The following is an 18,408-nucleotide window of genomic DNA, read 5'->3' as shown; positions in this document are numbered from 1 at the left end:
TCAAACCAAGAAGAAGTTCAAGGGAAAGCGTTTCAACTGTGGCAAGATTGGCCACAAGTCCATGGATTGTCGTGCTCCTAAGAAAGGTAAGAAAAAGGACCAAGCAAACATGATTGAGTCCAACAAAGAATGTGATGATCTGTGTGCTATGTTTTCAAAATGCAACTTGGTGGGGAATCCTCGCGAGTGGTGGATGCATTCTGGCACCACCTGCCATGTTTGTGCCAATAAAGAGTTGTTTTCGTCATTCGCTCCGGCTCAAGTAGAAGAAACAGGAAAAGTGGGCTTGAAAATGACTTCAAAAAAGGTCTTGACACTTAACAATGTCTTGTACGTTCCGGCGTTACATAGGAACTTGATTTCTGTTTCACTTCTAAACAAGAACACATTCAAAGGTTTAACTATTTCTGGAAAAATTGTAATTAGGAAAGGAGAAGTGTATGTAGGAAAAGGCTATCTCACCGAGGGCCTTTATAATATGAATGTAATGGATGTTGAAATCAATAAAAGTTTAAATTCTTCTTACTTGCTTGAGTCTTATAATTTGTGTCATGAACGTTTAGGCCATGTTAATTATAAAATGTTACGAAAACTGATTAACTTAGAGGGTTTGCCAAACTTTGAGTGCAATAAATCAAAGTGTCAAACGTGTGTGGAATCAAAGTATGCAAAGCATCCTTATAAGTTCGTTGAAAGGAATTCCAATCCTTTAGACTTAGTACATACTGACATTTGTGATATGAAGTCAACACCATCACATGGTGGGAAAAAGTATTTCATAACTTTTATTGATGATTGCACTAGATATTGTTATGTCTACTTGCTAAATATTAAGGATGAAACAATAGATGCGTTTAGGCAATACAAAACTAAAGTAGAAAATCAGTTAGAGAAAATGATAAAAATGATAAGAAGTGATAGGGGCGGAAAATATGAATCTTCTTTCGTCGAAGTATATGTAGAGAATGAAATTATCCATCAAACTACGACCCCGTATTCACCTCAATCTAATGGAATTGTGGAAAAGGAAAACCAAACTTTGAAGGAAATGATGAATGTCTTACTTATAAGTTTCGATTTACCGCAAAACTTGTGGGGGGAGGCTATCCTTACAGTCAATCGTATACTCAATAGAGTTTTCCATAGTAAGAAACAATCAATTCCTAATGAGAAATGAAAAGGAAGAAAACTCAACTTGAAATATTTCAAAGTGTGGGGTGTCTAGCAAAGGTTCAAGTTCCTATGCCTAAAAGGGTTAAGATAGGAGCTAAGACTGTGGACTGTGTGTTCATAGAATATACTAAAAGCAGTAAAGTATGTCGGTTTTTGGTTCATAAATCCGAACATTCGGATATAAATGAAAATACGGTAATTGAATCAGATAATGCTGAATTCTTTGAAAATATTTACCCGTATAAAACTAGACATGAACAGTCTAGTGGAGGATCTAAACGACCTCGAGATGAACCAAGTGAGAATATACATAATAAAGAGAATCCAAGACGTAGTATACGTCAAAGAGCTTCGACTACGTTTGGATCAGATTTTGTAACATTTTTCTTAGTAAATGAGCCTCAAAAATTTAAAGAAGCAATGTCGTCTTCAAACTTATCCTTCTGGAAAAAGGCAGTCAATAGTGAGATTGATTCAATCTTAAGCAACCATACATGGGAATTGGTTGATCTTCCTCCAAGAAATAAACCTTTAGGTTCTAAATGGATCTTCAAAAGGAAAATAAAAGTTGATGGTACTATTGACAAATACAAGGCAAGATTTGTAGTAAAAGGCTTAAAAAAAGGCCTTGATTACTTTGATACAAACTCTCCAGTAACAAAGATAACATCAATTCAAATATTAATTGCCTTGGTGGCAGTATATGGTCTTGAAATTCATCAAATGGATGTGAAAACCGCATTCCTAAATGGAGAATTAGAGGAAGAAATTTACATGGAACAACCTGAGGGCTTTGTGGTTCTAAGAAAGGAGAATAAGGAATGTAAACTTATTAAGTCATTGTATGGACTAAAGCAAGCACCTAAACAATGGCATATGAAGTTTGATCAAACAATGTTGGCAAACGGTTTCAAGATAAATGAATGTGATAAATGTGTTTACATTAAAGACACTCCAAATCACCAAGTCATTATTTGTCTATATGTGGATGATATGTTGATCATCAATAGAGATATTTCTGACATAAATGAAATGAAACGAATGCTCGAGAGCAAGTTTGATATGAATGACTTGGAGTTGCGGATGTGATCTTAGGTATAAGAATCCATAAAACTCCACAAGGGTTGGCATTGTCACAATCTCATTATATCGAAAATATACTTAACAAATTCAAGTATATGGAATTCGGTATTGCCAAGACTCCTTTGGATGTGAGCTTTGCACTTCAAAAGAATGAAGGTGAAAGTGACTCACAATTGGAGTACGCAAGAGTATTGGGATGTTTAATATATATAATGAACTATACATGACCAAAAATTGTATGCGCAATCAGTAAGTTGAGTCGGTACACGAGTAATCCCAATAAAACTCATTGGATGGCAATGAAAAGAGTTTTGGGGTATCTTATTACACTCAAGACTATGCTTTGAATTATAATAAATATCCCGCGGCACTTGAAGGATATAGTGATGAAAATTGGATCACCGGGTCGAACGAAGTAAAATCCACAAGTGGATATGTATTTACTATCAGTGGAGGATCAGTCTCTTGAAAATCATCCAAACAAACTTGTATTGCCCACTCTACAATGAGATCTGAATTTATCGCATTGGATAAAGCCGGTGAAGAAGTAGAATGACTCTAAAATTTCTTGGAAGATATTCCTTATTGGCCCAAACCAGTGGCATCAGTATGTATGCACTGTGATAGCCAAGCAGCAATAGGTAGGGCAGGGAGCATGATGTAAAATGATAAATCGTGTCACATACGACGGAGACATAATACCATTAGGGAACTTCTCTCTAGTAAAATTATCACTATTGACTATGTAAATTCAAAGGATAATGTGTCAGATCCACTTACAAAAGGTCTATCTAGAGAAGGAGTGGAAAGGACATCCAAGGGAATGGTTTAAGGCCTAGGACAAGCAGCATGGCGGTAACTCTACCTAGCAGACTGGAGATTCCAAGAGCTAGGTTCAAGGAGATCAAACAAAGTTGTGTCTGACAGGTTCAACATTGTCAAAATACCAACCCATTCTCATGATGTAGACAATGTTTAGTAAACAAGGATAAGACTTAAGGTGAGAAGTCTTTTAATAATTATCTAAATTTGGCAAATTTGACCAAATAGTTTAATCTATGGGAATGAAAGTTTAGAAATCACCTATATGAGGGCGAAGTGAAAGCCGCTTCAAGGAGAATGCTAGTAAAAGCCTATTCTCTAAGCTCTCATGAATCCGAAACGTGTTCATGACTGAAAAGAATAAAACCGTGAGAACCATAAACGGTAAAAGGCTGGTTGTGTGACATGTGTTGTCTAGGTGTACATTAAAGCTCGACGGTCCAAAGATATCAAATCTACTGATTGACCGAGTGCATCCGATGCATGTTCACTATGAAAAGTTCAAAGAAAAACCCACTTATCCAGATGCAATCAGTCTTTGTTTGATAATCACATACTTGTCCATAAAATTTTATGAAAAAATAGTCATTTCCCATTCATGTGGGGGATTGTTGGGTTCAATATGTATAGGGACACAACCTTTGAGGAAAAGACATATTGTTTTGGAAAAAGAGTGACTATTCAGATAGTTGTGTCTGTTCAGAAAAAGACACAATGTTTCGAATGAACAGACATGACTCTTCCAAAGAATACACCTTTTCAGATGAACCATTGCCACCTTTGGGAGGGGCACTTGATGGCTATATAAACCTGCATTTATGCACAGGTTTATGAATGAAAATTTTTTTGAAATAAAACTCTTCTTGTCTTCAAAACATTCTTTGTGATCAATCAAATCGTTGAGTGAGTTCGACGAATCCAATTATTTGAGGTACCACTATAGTTGGATTGAAAGTCATTTTATCCTGGGAGGAAGATTCCAAAACCTCGGGTACAGTGAGGGTAATTATTCCTTAAGGACACTCCGTGAAGTCGGGGGACTTGGCTTTATATTTCTGTTTCATCTTAATTTCTGAAAAAATAAAACACACTTCTTAGAAAGATCACTTTAATCTTGTGTTGAGGGTGTTTTTGTACTTCATAGTGTTTTTGTTTTAAACTTGAACTAATGTTGAAGTTGTTGTTCCAAAATACAGATTCTTGTACCCGAAAACACTATAAAATAGCAGTATCCTAGGTAAGTTTTTTTTTTTTGCAGAGTTATATAAGAAGGACCAAATCTTTCTCCAATCCCATCAAAGTTAATTAGAAAAGAAGATTTTGTTTCTTAACCCTAGGATTCAATCTCCAATCTCAAATGGTAACAAATGACACATTATTTTGAGTTAGGCCATCAATGTATTTGGTTTTTTATATCATCATTTACTTTACAGATCATTATGAATAATTTTATTTATATTGAGCATATTATTATTATTGTATTAATAGTCTTATTAAATAAGCACTAATTGGTAACCAGTAATATATAATGCAAATACTTTTGCTATAGCAAATTAAGGGCCTTAATTCGCCTAATAGGAGAGGAGCAAAGGGCTAAAAGAGGGACAAGAAACAAGACATGACTTAACGTCACCCTTGCTTTTGCAAGTCTGATGTCATTTTGATCAATTTGTATTTTTCATAAATTCATATAGTTTAATCATTGATAATTATAATAACAATATACTTTGTGTAATTACATAAGTAGAGTTTAAAGAAAAAATGTGTACACAATCTTACAGTTATAATTTAATCATTGATAGATCGTCGATCTATCAATGAAGGTAAATTTTGATTTTCAAATATAACGGTTTAAACATTCATAGTATGGCTTTTTTGATCAATTAAAATATGGTGTAGAAATGAAATGCATATTAAAAAACAATTTCAAAAACTCTCTTAATTATCTAGTTACTGCGTCAAATTAAACACACTAAAGTTTTACCAAAACTTGGCATAAGTAATTTTTCCTTTTTATTTGTCCCTTTCTTTGTTTCATCTTTTAATTTATTTTTGGTGACAAATAAATATGTGGACCAAAGAGTGTGCAGCCTTGAGCCTCCGCGTATTTTGCTTCGGGTGAAAATTATTTTCCTTCTCAACTTTGTCTTAAAAATCAAATTTTTCCCTCAACTTTAAATAATAGTCATACTCCTTCTTTATTATAATTGAATTTTTAAAATACTTATTATATCCTCTCATCATCAATTTTCTTCTTTTTTTATACTTTTTTTTTAAATAATCATATTTTCATCCTTTTTAAATTAATATAATAAATTTTTCATAAAAACATGAATATTATCTTCTGGGCCAAAAAAGTGGGAAATACTAATTAAGTATATAAGTTAATGATGATCTATAATGAAGTAAATGAGCATAATAAGAAAATTAAGTTTATTAATAATACCAAAACTCTAATATTTATTTTACAATTGAAAATAATAAGTAATATTAACTCTATAAACATATTTTAATGCAGAAAATATAAAATTATGAAAAAAATATAGTCAAATTTTTAAAGATTATATTTATTCAGATAATTATAATTTATGTAAAACTCTATTAATGACAATCAGAACTTATTTATTTATATAGACAATAGATAATATAGTTTCTTATCACTTGATCCTCAAACTAAAAATAATTGTTTTAATTTACTTGTCCTATTAATGAAATCAAGAGAATCATATTTTTTTTAACCCTTGGTATTAAATAACTACATAAAGTAGTAGTATAGATAAATTTAAAGTTTCAAAGTATCATTAATAAGGTTACTTTAGTAAAATACATCTCTAAATAAAATTTTCTTAAGGATTATGTCATGTCAATAAAAGTCAAGTAATATGAGACAGATGTAGTAAGAGGGTGGTGAAACACAAAAATATATGCACATGCATGTACATACATAAATACATACTTAGGGGTGGCTTAGTTAGAAACAAGTTATTTCGAAATCCCGAAATAAGTTGTACCAGCATGTATATGTAATAACTTATCCATCACTGTGGTATAAATAAGTAGGATAAATAATCTTGAAACTAACTAATACCTCTAATAAAGCACAAGATAAAATAATCATGAATTTTATTCCTGAATTATTATAATTATACCTCACACCAAATGGCTCTTTAATGCATATAATATTGAAATAACGATCTTACAAAATAACATTAAATTTTGTGACAAATTTATAAAACGTACTATTTTACTTACAATGTTAATAAAGTTAAATAAAATGTTATAAATACCTAGGTTGAAATATATATATATTATATATAATATAAAGAGGTATTACACAAATATATGATTAAAGTTACAAGGGCAAAATGGATATTGCATAGAACAATAGGAGGGTATGATTATTATTTAATGTTGAGGGAGGGTTAAAGTAAAGTTGGGGTTGATAATGATTTTCACCCTTTTGCTTCACATATTTAGCGTGGAAATTACGGTTAAGCTCTTGACTTGAACATCACAATTCATTGAGTAAATTTTCCGAATGGTCACCCATTTTTGAAAAATTGCCTACAAATATCATTTTATTTTATTTTTGTTTTATTTAGGACAAAAATATCATCCAAATTTTTCTATTTTTCATAAAATATACTTTTATCCGTTTGGTCATGAAAACATAATTTTTCAGAGTTGGAGTTGTGTTTGACCATAAATATAAATTAAAGTTATTTTTTAAAATTTTGTGAGAGAAGTAGGAATGGAAAAAATGAAAACAAGTTTTTCTTGTTTTCTCTATTCCAAAATACAATTTCAAATTTTATTTGAAATTTTTATGGTCAAACTATGTGATTTTCACTTTTTCACTAAAGTGAAATAATTTTTCAAAAAAAAATTAAAATATACTCATGGCCAAATGGACACCTTCTCTTTCCTACTTAGAATGTCATGTCTTTAATTTATTTATTTTTTATATAAATAGACCTATTTAACTTATCAAACTTATCTAATCAAAGTTTTATTTTTATTTTTCTAAAAAAAAATTACACATAATATATTAATCATTGAAGACTATTTTAATTACACCAACAGTTTGGATTATTCTATTTGGTATGTACTCTTTAAAGTTTCTTTTATTTGCTTATTTATTTCACCACATAATAATATTTTTAAAATTCAAATACTTATACAAATTGGTACTCATTTATATTTTTGTCATTTATTTTATATACTTGAGATTCTTAAAATGTAAAAAAAATATTACAATGACAAATTTCATATTTTAGACATTAAGTTTGTTATTTATATGAGAATAAATGAATAAAATTCACTTTTTGAAAGAAAAAAAAAACTATATAGTCTTGAAACAAATTAAATTTTGTAAGAAACATTAACAAAATGATCCCTTCTTCACTACTATTACACATGAATTTTTGAAATATTATTCAATCAATTATTGTTTGCTTTTCATGGATTTAGAATGAAATACGGATATATATTGACTTTTAATTATATAATAAAATAAAATAAAATAAAATATAAATTAATGTTCACAAAAAAAGTGAAGAAACTAAATGAAAAATAATAATATTTTTTTTCTAAATGTTTATGTCTTACCTTACGGATTTACTTGATTTATTTATGAGCAATTACTTGTGAAAAATCTGCAAGAAAAATTCATCTGTTCACTATATATTTAGCAAAAATTATCTTGCATAAAAATTTGCAAGTAATCTACGTCCAAATTAAATTTTCAGGTAACAATACATATTAAAATTTTCTCATTAAATTTTGTTTGGTAACAAAAAATATCGTAGTTGTACCATCAATTTTTTTTGGTAAAAAAATTTGTAGAAAATTAGATTACCATAAAATACTTTGTATAATCTCCAGACAAAATTTCACGTTATTTACATTTTTCTTGTACTTTATGAAGTATAAGTTTGAATAAATGTATTTGAAGAGCTAAATAGCTCTATTATTAATAAAATGAAATTTAGTGACATGGCGTGCCAATTAGGAAAGAGAAAGATTTTTGAAGTGTTAAGTATTTATTGAGAAAAATAGAAACAATTGAGTGATTGTTATAAACTAATAAAGGATAAAGAAGAAGAGTAGAGAGAATATAGAGAGTATTACTTATTTCTCTTGAGGGATGATTTACAATGAGGGAGAACCTCTTTATTTATAGGGAAAAACTAACCTTGGGGTTTGTAACTTTTCCATAAACAGACATACACAATATATGGTAAAGTAGGTATTCACTATATATGGTAAAGTAGACATTCACTATATATGATACATTTATAACACTCCCCCTTAAATGTCTAATTAATAGATAACACGCATATATGCTGCCTCATTAAAAACCTTACAAGGAAAACCTAGTGGGATAAAACCTCGTAAGGAAAAAAGAGTACAACACGTATTAACTCCCCCTAATGAGAATATCCTTGAACCTTTGCATTCCGATCTTGTGCACCATCTTTTTGAAAGTTGCAATTGAAAGAGACTTGGTGAATAAATCATCCACATTGTCATTCGTATAACCTTTTATAGATAAATATTCACTAATATGGTTATATCACATGCGTCAAGATTGCTTCAAACCATACAATGATCTTTGCAATCTAATGGAATACATTTCCTGAGGCTTTGAATTATATGCTTTCGACATTTTAAATTCTTCGAGAATTTTCATGTATACATTATCAAGTAATCCATATAGATAGGTTATTACCACATCTATTAAATGTACTTCAAGTCTCTCATGGACAGTGAAACTAATAAGATAACGTAATGTTATTGCGTTCATAACTAGTGGATATGTCTCGTCATAATTAACACCAGGCAGTTGTGAAAAACCTTGTGCAACAAGGCATGCCTTATACCTTTGTATTTCATTTTTTCATTTTTTTCGCACAAAGACCCATTTATAGCCAACAGGCTTAACACCATTAGGTATTTAAGCTATAGGTCCAAAAACTTCACGTTTGGTAAGTGAATTCAATTCAAATTGAATTGCTTATTTTCATTTTGGTCAGTCATTTCTTTGTCGACATTTTGTGACAGATCGAGGTTCAAGATCCTCACATCTTGTATGATTTTTGTTGCAATATTATATTCAAAGACATAATCCACTATTATTTCAGATTGATTCAAATTAGTTCCAACATCACTTGAATTTATGGATAGTTTCTTATTTTCTTGAGTCTCAGGCTCATTGATTCCTTCAAGGATATCAACATTACTCAAATCTTGAACTTCCATATGTAGATCTTTCGTAGTGTCATCTTGACCATTTTTTTTTCTTTTTCTAAGATTTCGATCCTTAGAACCTAATGATCTACCATGCTTCAAGCGTGTTTTACATTCATTAACTATGACACTAGTGGATGGTCCGTTAGGGACATCAATTAGAATTGGGACATTCTCTGCAGGAATATGTGATTTAGTGATCCTTTTCAAATCTATAAATGCGTCCAGCATTTGATTTGTAATTTTCTGCAGATGAATAATCTTTTGTACTTCTTGCTCTCAAATAGAAGCACATAGATCAAGATGAGATAGTGATGAATTTTTTCACAAACTTTCTCTTTTGATTTCACTATCTTCTCCCCCTAATTTTGGAAAAACTATCTCATCAAACCGACAATCTACAAATCAAGCAGTGAACATATCTCCCATTAATGAAGATAGAGAATAATGGAGGGTGATTCAAACCCAACATAAATTCCTAACCTTCTTTGGGGCCCATCTTGGTGCGATTTAGTGGTGCTATAGGCACATATACACCGCATCCAAAAGTTCTCAAATGAGATTTAGTAGGCTCTTGACCCAAAATCAATTACAACGGAGAAAATTTATGATAATTTATCGGTCTAAGATAAACAAGTATTGTAGCATGCAAAATTGCATGACCCCAAGTAGAAGTGAGCAACTTAGTTTTCATAAACAATGGTCTTGCTATTAACTGTAGACGTTTAATTAATGACTCGACAAGGTCATTTTGAGTGTGAACATAAGGTACAAGATGTTTTACTCTTATCCCAATCGATAAGCAATAGTCATTAAATGCTTGGGATGAAAATTCTGCAGCATTATCAAGACGAATAGATTTAATCTGATTATCAAGAAACTGTGCCCGTAATTGTATTATTTATGCCAACAATTTTGCGAATGCCAAGTTACGAGATAACAATAGGCACACATGAGACCATCTAGAATAAGCATCTATTAGGACCATAAAGTATCTAAATGACTCACTATATGGGTGAATGGGTCCACAAATATCTCCATGTATGTGTTCCAAGAACGTGGGGGCCCAATCCCAATTTTTATTGGCGATGGCCTCATAATCAGCTTGCCTTGATCACAAGCATTGCATGAAAATTCACCATTCGAAAGAACCTTCAAGTTCTTTAATGGATGTCCATTTGAATTTTCTATGATTCGTCTTATCATTATAGATCCAGGATGTCCCAGATGATCATGTCAAAGTACGAAAGCATTGGAATTAGTAAACTTCCTATTTACTATAGAATGTGTCTTAATTACACAAATCTTTGTCCAATACAAGCCAGAAGATAAAGAAAGGAACTTTTTTATAACACATGTCTGCCCATAGACATTCTTGGTGATACCAAGATATTCAAGATTCATCTCATCAATTGTTTTAATATGATAACCATTTTCAGGGATATCTTTAAAACTCATCAAGTTTCTCCGAGACTTAGGAGAAAACATGTCATTATTTATGATGGGTTTAGTTCCCTTGGGCAAGATTATAATGGCTTTTTCGAAGCCTTCAATCAAATTAGCACTACCAGAAATTGTAGTAACATTAATCTTGCCCATGTTTAGATGAGAGAAATATTTATCGTCTTTGAATATGGTATGTGTAGTGTCAGAATCAATCAAAGAAATATCTTCACAATTGGACAACTTACTTTGAAAATTATCCATATCTTAGCCTTAGCCTTCAATTTTGAGACGGTAGAGTCTCGTTCTGATAACGTGTTATAAACTAATAAAGAATAAAAAAAAAGAGTAGAGAGAATAGATAAAGTATTTCTTATTTATCTTGAGAGATGATTTACAATGAGGGAGAACCCCTTTATTTATAGGGAAAAACTAACCTTGGGGTTTGTAATTTTTTCATAAATAGACACACACAAGATATAGTAAAATAGGTATTTACTATATATGGTAAAGTAGACATTCACTATATATGGTACATGTATAACAGTGATATTTTTGTCTTAAATATAATAAAAATGATATTTAGAGACAATTTCTAAAACATCATCAAAATAATTTCAATTCATTTATATGCAAATCTCAACCCCCGACATTCAACCATAAATCCTTTATTTATTTTCGTACTGGGCATCTGTGAGTGGCTACGTAATTAAAGGGAGGACAAAAATTTCCACTCTCCCATCGATATGAATTACTTGTCTTCAGGTGCTTAATTAAAATAGATCATTATAATTTAAATGTAAAAATAAAATTTATTAATTATGCATAAGGTTGTTGATATTTTCAGCTAATATATATATATATATATATATATATATATATATATATATATATGGAGGTAATAAAGAAAATACTTCATTCATTTATTTTTATTTGTCACATTTTAGTTTCACACAATCATTAATGAAATAATGATTGATGTGACTATTTTATCATACTACTATTATTAATTGATACTTAAAGTATTCTATCTTGAAAATAATTTAAAAAATAAATATTATCTCCGTCCCATTTTATGTATCGTCATTTGATCGAGTACGGAGTTTAAGAAATAAGTGATGACTTTTTAAAGTTTACAAAATTATTCCTTGTTTACTTTTTAGTTGTCTTTTCTTAATAAGTGGGACCACTAAGAATAAAATAAAAATAATGTCATTAAATAATTATCAAATAAGGAAAGGTGACATTCTTTTTGTGACGGACCAAAAGAAAATAGCAATAGATAAAACGAAATGGAGGGAATAATTAATATTAAATGTAAAACATAAAAAATTCTTTTGTGTTTTCTATCATATGTATAATTTAAAACGAAAATCTACATTTCGAGGAATACTTATCATTTAAAACGAAAATCTACATTTCGAGGAATACTTATTATTTGGACTTGGAGTTGTTTATTTCTCTTCTTCTTGGGGAAAATAAATCATTGGAGCGTGTACCTTGAATTGGTCAGACAGTACCTTCCAAATGACATGAAATACTAAATTAAGTAAGGAATTAGGTTGCATTTATTTTTTTTTAAGACTCAGACGTCTGAATCTGAATACACATCTGAATGATTAAGATATTATCTTTAGATCTGAAAATTGAATGATCAAGATTGTTTATTTTTCAACTTCTGAATGTGTAAGAAAATTTTATTTATATATATAATAAAATAAAAAATATATTTTAAATAAAAAACTAATTATATATCAGAAAAGTATATAATTTAATACAACAAAATTATTATTTGATTGAAAAAAATATTTATGTTTGTTAATGATAATGGAGATGGTTTATAATGGTGATTGCGGTGACAATTATTGGTGTTAGGGATTAGTAATGTTGGTGGTGATAGTTGTGATGGTTGGTATTTTTGTGACTACTATGATGGTGGCAGTTGATAGTGGTGGTGGCAGTTGTGATATGACGTTGCTTGATGTTAGTAGTTGGAGGTGTTGATTGTGATGGCTGGAAAATGAATGCATAATGGTTGACGATGTATTGGTGCTAGTTGGAGATGTTGTTAGTTGTGATAGTGGAGATGGTTGTTAGTAGAGATAAATTATAGTGATGGTAATGGTTGAATTGATGGTAGAGGTGGCGTTACTAGTGACAATAATGGTGGCGGCCGAAGAATGTATGGAGGTTGTGATGTATTAGTGGTAGTTAACGATATTGCTAGTTGTAATAGTTGAGTTGGTCGATAGTAGGGATTGACCGCAATGGTTGATGATGGTGGTGCTGTTGACGGCAGCGGTGAAGGTGAATATAATTAGAATAATAGAGGTAGTAGGTGTGGTAGCGATTGACAATAGTGGTTGGTAGTGATATTTATTATTGATGGTGGAGGTGGTTGGTGGTAGTGGGTGATGGTTGATAATGGTGGCGGTGGAAGAGGTGGTTAGTGGTGGTGATTGATGACTATGAAAAAAGTGACAGCGAATATAATCTAACACCAGAATACCTTTTCAGACCTATTAAGACTTGATTCCAAATCTGAATGATTAAGACCTATTCAGACCTATTAAGAGCTAAAATCTTGATAAAAAATAAATGCACTTAATGATCTGAAGTCTGAACCATTCAGATTCAGACCTCCATTAAGGGTAAATAAATGAGCCCTTAGTCAACCCTTCAAACAGTTTATAGAAGAAAGTCTTAAGTCCAAATCCTAGCTAAAAGTTTGGTAGATCAAGCACTTGTTGATTATTTATTTATTTCTGGAAGAAAAATTTGACAAAGTGGGAGCCAAGAGAACCTTTAAATCAGACACATTTAACATTAGTCGTTTCTAAATCTTTATTGATGTTTAATTTAACCCATATTTATGGAGTTATATCACTCATATGTGAAGTTTTGCCTATTTAAATGAGAAATATGAAATTCAACTCATTTTAAAAGTGTATACAAATATGGATAAAATGAGTAAAATATGATACCCACTTAAACATAGAGATCGCCCATATGTGCTTAAAATTTTTAATAGCACTATAAAAATTTAATTTATTTTAAGAAAAAGAAAATTAATGATAGGGATGGTGTAACGACCCGAATCGGGGCCCTGGCCGTGACGGACATTCTGAACCATGAAGGCCCGAGAGCCCTTCTAACTTGTAATCATATACACCATCCATATACAAATAGGAAACGTGGAAAATACATAATGAACGAAATCATGGTCATGAATCTGAACTCAATTTATAATATAAAAAGTAAAGCCCAACAACAACTAGACAATGTCTGAACTAGTCTGCGAAATCTATACTATATCTGAAAATAACAACTGTCTGAAAACTGGGACAAGGCCCCCAGTGGACTTAAATCAAAATAAATAACATAATCTAAAAGACATAGACCTTCTGGAATAAAGAAGGCTCACCAACTGTACACATCACTGCTGCCTGAAAACTCTACGACTTAGCAAGACTTCTGAACTGAGCTTTAGACCCTGGGAGGTAGGGGGTCAATACAATTGTACTGGTACACAGAGGAAATCCAAAATAATAATTTTTATATGTAACATAAGTGAGAGCGATTTGAAAACAGTTCATAAACATAACATATGATGAGAAAATTCATGGTCATATTTAAAAGACTCTGAACAATCATCTGAACTATGAGACATACTCTTTATTTTACTTTTGTGCTAAGTGGTACACCCTACAATTTCACAACTTTCACCGACTACCTTATCTCGGTTGCCGCCAAGATAGGAGTACTAGTGAGGGAAGAGCACAAAAGATCACACAGCAGGGTGGCACAATCCCAATCAAGTTATTATGTTATGGTTGAGCTCAAGATCACAAAGCAGGGCTCGAAACCATAAGTCCCGATTTGGGATGACAAAATACTAGGTACAAAATATCACATAGCAGGGTACCAAGTTTCCGTGTTAGCAAATCACGATTTCCAACATAGAGTCATCTGACTCGTGCTTTCTTCGGGTAACCACCTAACTCGCATTAACCCAATTTTTAACTCTTAAAAACATGGATTCTCTGAAATCAAACTCTGAAAATTATGGCATACATTTATATGGTATCGTTATACCATTTACTTGCAAGTCACATCTCTGAGCCATTTATAGCACATTATTATCTCTTCTTTCAAAACATGTAGTTTGGGACCACCATAACAAAAAATTAATTCAAAGAATTTTTTCTTTTAAATTAATGTAAACACATGAAAGAAACTTTCTCTTTTTTTTCAACATTTTAATAACACAAGGTGGTCATGTCAAAGTTCTCAATCTCATGCAAATCTTTCTCTTTAAACCAAAAACATTATTATATCAAAGAACTCCCTCTGATCATATCTGAATCATGCTCAAATACTGTAACATTGAGGAAACTAATTTCAAACTAGAATCCATGCATTTCAAGTCATTCGCAATAAGATTTATAAACTCGAAATTATCACAAAAGAGGGATTTCATTATTTGTGCTCTCAAACAAATCTTTAATTTCAATTTTCATACATATACCTATATGTGTAAATCAATTTAAGGGGATAAGGCCTAAACAACAATACCATTAAACAGGCATAAAGCATAATAACATCATAGATTTCAAAACCCCTTTAACAAATTCATGCTTGATAATTTTTAAATCATAATTGAGTGTTTTCAACAAACCCATGTAGTTTTAGGATAAATCTCACGTACCTTAAATTAGAAGCTTTTGAATGAACTCCAGCTTTTGGGATACTATACGTACGATTGATGGGTGTTTCTTGTAGCCCTCGCAATGGGGATTCCGAATCTTGAAGAATTAAGGAAAACCCGCGGTTAAATCTTGAGATATATTGATCTTTGGGTTGAAACCTAAGGAATGTTCTTGGTGATTTTGGGAGAAAATAACCTTATTTTGGTGTTTGGGGGATTTAATCCCGTGTTATGGCTGAATGGGGGTGGAAACTACCATTTTTTCCCTTAAAAATGCGAAAACAGAACCTGGAAATTAGGTGCGTGCGACAGAGCGTGTGTCGCGCGCTAATCGCGCGATGCTACTGTCTCAGTCACAAAAATGGCCATAACTTTTCGCTTGGGTATCAGATTTTGGCAAAATTGGTATTGTTCGAAAGATAATTCGAAGAGCTTTCATTTGATATATACTAGGCCCTGTAATTTTTTATATACAAAGGGTTATGGTGGATTAAAGTTGATCCAAGTTTCGACGCTCACTCAAACTCGAACGATAGGAAAGCTTTTAGCTCGTCCTTGAGTTTGGGGACCTCTATGAACTTGATTTATGCTCAAATAGATTTCCACGCTAAATAATTGATTAACATGCCAAATTTGAATAGGATTTATGGCTTTTGGATCATCTACACATAGAAACAATGGTTTTTGTTCTAGCCCAAAATGCGGGGTGTTACATTATCTCCCCTTGGGATCATTCATCCCCAAATTATGGGTAGAAATATTAAAGTCTCTAAGGTATGAAATAACGTGGACGTGTATGTCTTCTAAGAAAGGATATAGCCGAGCTGAAACATTTAAACTTCTATCATGAAACTGAATTATGAGTTGACTTTACTTGCTTTAAGGAGTTGATTCATGCTGAGTTAGGATTCCCTTGAAGTGTTCATGATCAAATCATACATATTGAATTGAGAAGTGATAACTCATGCAAGTACGAATCATGAGACAACTGGACTTAGATCGTATCAAGGTATTACACTGTCTGAGCTAAAATACTTGGAAAAAATTGAGATTATGCGTTGAACTCTTATGAACTGAGTCATGACTAAATAGCTGAATCTGAAACGATGCTTTGACTGAACTAAATTTGCAACTTACATGGATGGAATAGATTATCTCTTGGGATGGTCATACGCCTGAGACTTTGGATAGTAGGACTAGGTGAAAAGGTGGAAAACCACTGTAACTTGTCTGCCTGACTGTTAAACTGAATTACTGACTATACAGACTAAATTATGTTGAACCCTTATACTTAACTGGAGTATCTCTTCAACACTCTTTCTAAAGAAGTTCTAGTAGCACTAGGGGGCAAAGAATCTTGGGCATGAGTTGCACAAGACATCCAACTAAGGAATCACAACAATGACACTACTCTATAACATGGAATATAGATATATAACTCATAAACTAGGATAGAATTACCAGGCCTTAGGCAATACAACTTCTTACTTTAAGCTTAGCACACTTCTCAAATATCCCTTAACTATACTATTCTTCTTAAATATCATACTCATTTGATTCAAATTGTAATCCTCATATGGGCATTGATAAATCTTTCAACTAATGTCTAAAGTAGCTTAAATCCTTTCACCGTGATCAAGCCTAACTCTAAATCACAAAATACAATATGCCACACCCCGATACTAGTCTAAACCATATGATTCAACCTTCTCTATCTTTATAAAGTTCACACCCTAAGAATAACGTGCCTTACCACTTCAATTACTAGCTCTGAACTCTTACTATGGATTCACTAGCGCATATTGCGTTCCTCCACCTAAATCCCAACATGTCATTCAAGCCTATCTTTACAACCGCATATGAACTTCAAGGCAACCACCCATAAAGACATACTTCATAAATTCTCTAAACCACTATTAATATAACTCCCACGCGCTACCCCAAGAATATACACACACAAATTTCCACTAACCATCATATATATCAAAGACTTGGCCCCAGATCTTACTTCATACTTATGGCCTTATCTAAAACAAGCATACTATGATCTTCCATCAACAAGAAATATTTACTCATTACCACTATCATCACATAAGAAGGAGTCACTAAAAGGTTAGAACATAAGATCTTGAAGCATGGAAGGATATTATACGAGACTTGACACTTAACTGGCACCTGAGAAACATCGAATCAACATCAGGGATTCATCAAAGTGCTCTGAATTGAGAGTATACCTCTCTATAAGCTGAATCTTGCCAATCATTTGGCGTGTAGCATAAGTTATGGGAACTGAGCACACTATAAAGTGTGAGTACATGAGTCATGAGCTGCATGACCTTAATTTGGAGTTCATAACTTATGAATGTGATCCCGACTACTGAATGAACTAGAATTCCTTATTTAGGAACTGGAAGAGCACGTGATTCTCTTTCATATACATGAAAATGAACTATGATCATGGAACTGAAACGTAAAGTATGAGTAAGTATTGGGATAACAAAAAAAATACTGAGATAGGAATGGGTTGAGCCTCGCCCTCACTTTCTGATGTTCTATATCATACTGGCATTTCTACTAGAATCTGAGAGCGTGACTTGGTTACTTACTCTATCATCTCCCCCTTAGCTTTAAGCCATTATCTTCAAGTTTTGTAGATCCCTTAATAGACTTTAAACTTAACTACACTCACTGCATTCTGGGGTCTAGAATACGACAACACACGAAATTAATAGAACTTAACCTGAAAAACCCCACCTGAAAGTGGAAAACCCACTGCTAATATTACCTTCTAAGATACACTCTATCTTTCTATAATCCCCATAGTCATCATATAATACTTGAACACTTACTAACTTCGAATCCTCGTGGGCATCCCCATAGTCGGAGTGCACACCCTTTAGCATTTCAACTCTTATTTCTATGAGCTCAAC

Source organism: Capsicum annuum, chromosome 3 (assembly GCF_002878395.1).
Source record: "Capsicum annuum cultivar UCD-10X-F1 chromosome 3, UCD10Xv1.1, whole genome shotgun sequence".
NCBI lineage: Eukaryota > Viridiplantae > Streptophyta > Magnoliopsida > Solanales > Solanaceae > Capsicum > Capsicum annuum.
Note: the sequence above shows the minus strand (reverse complement) of the source record.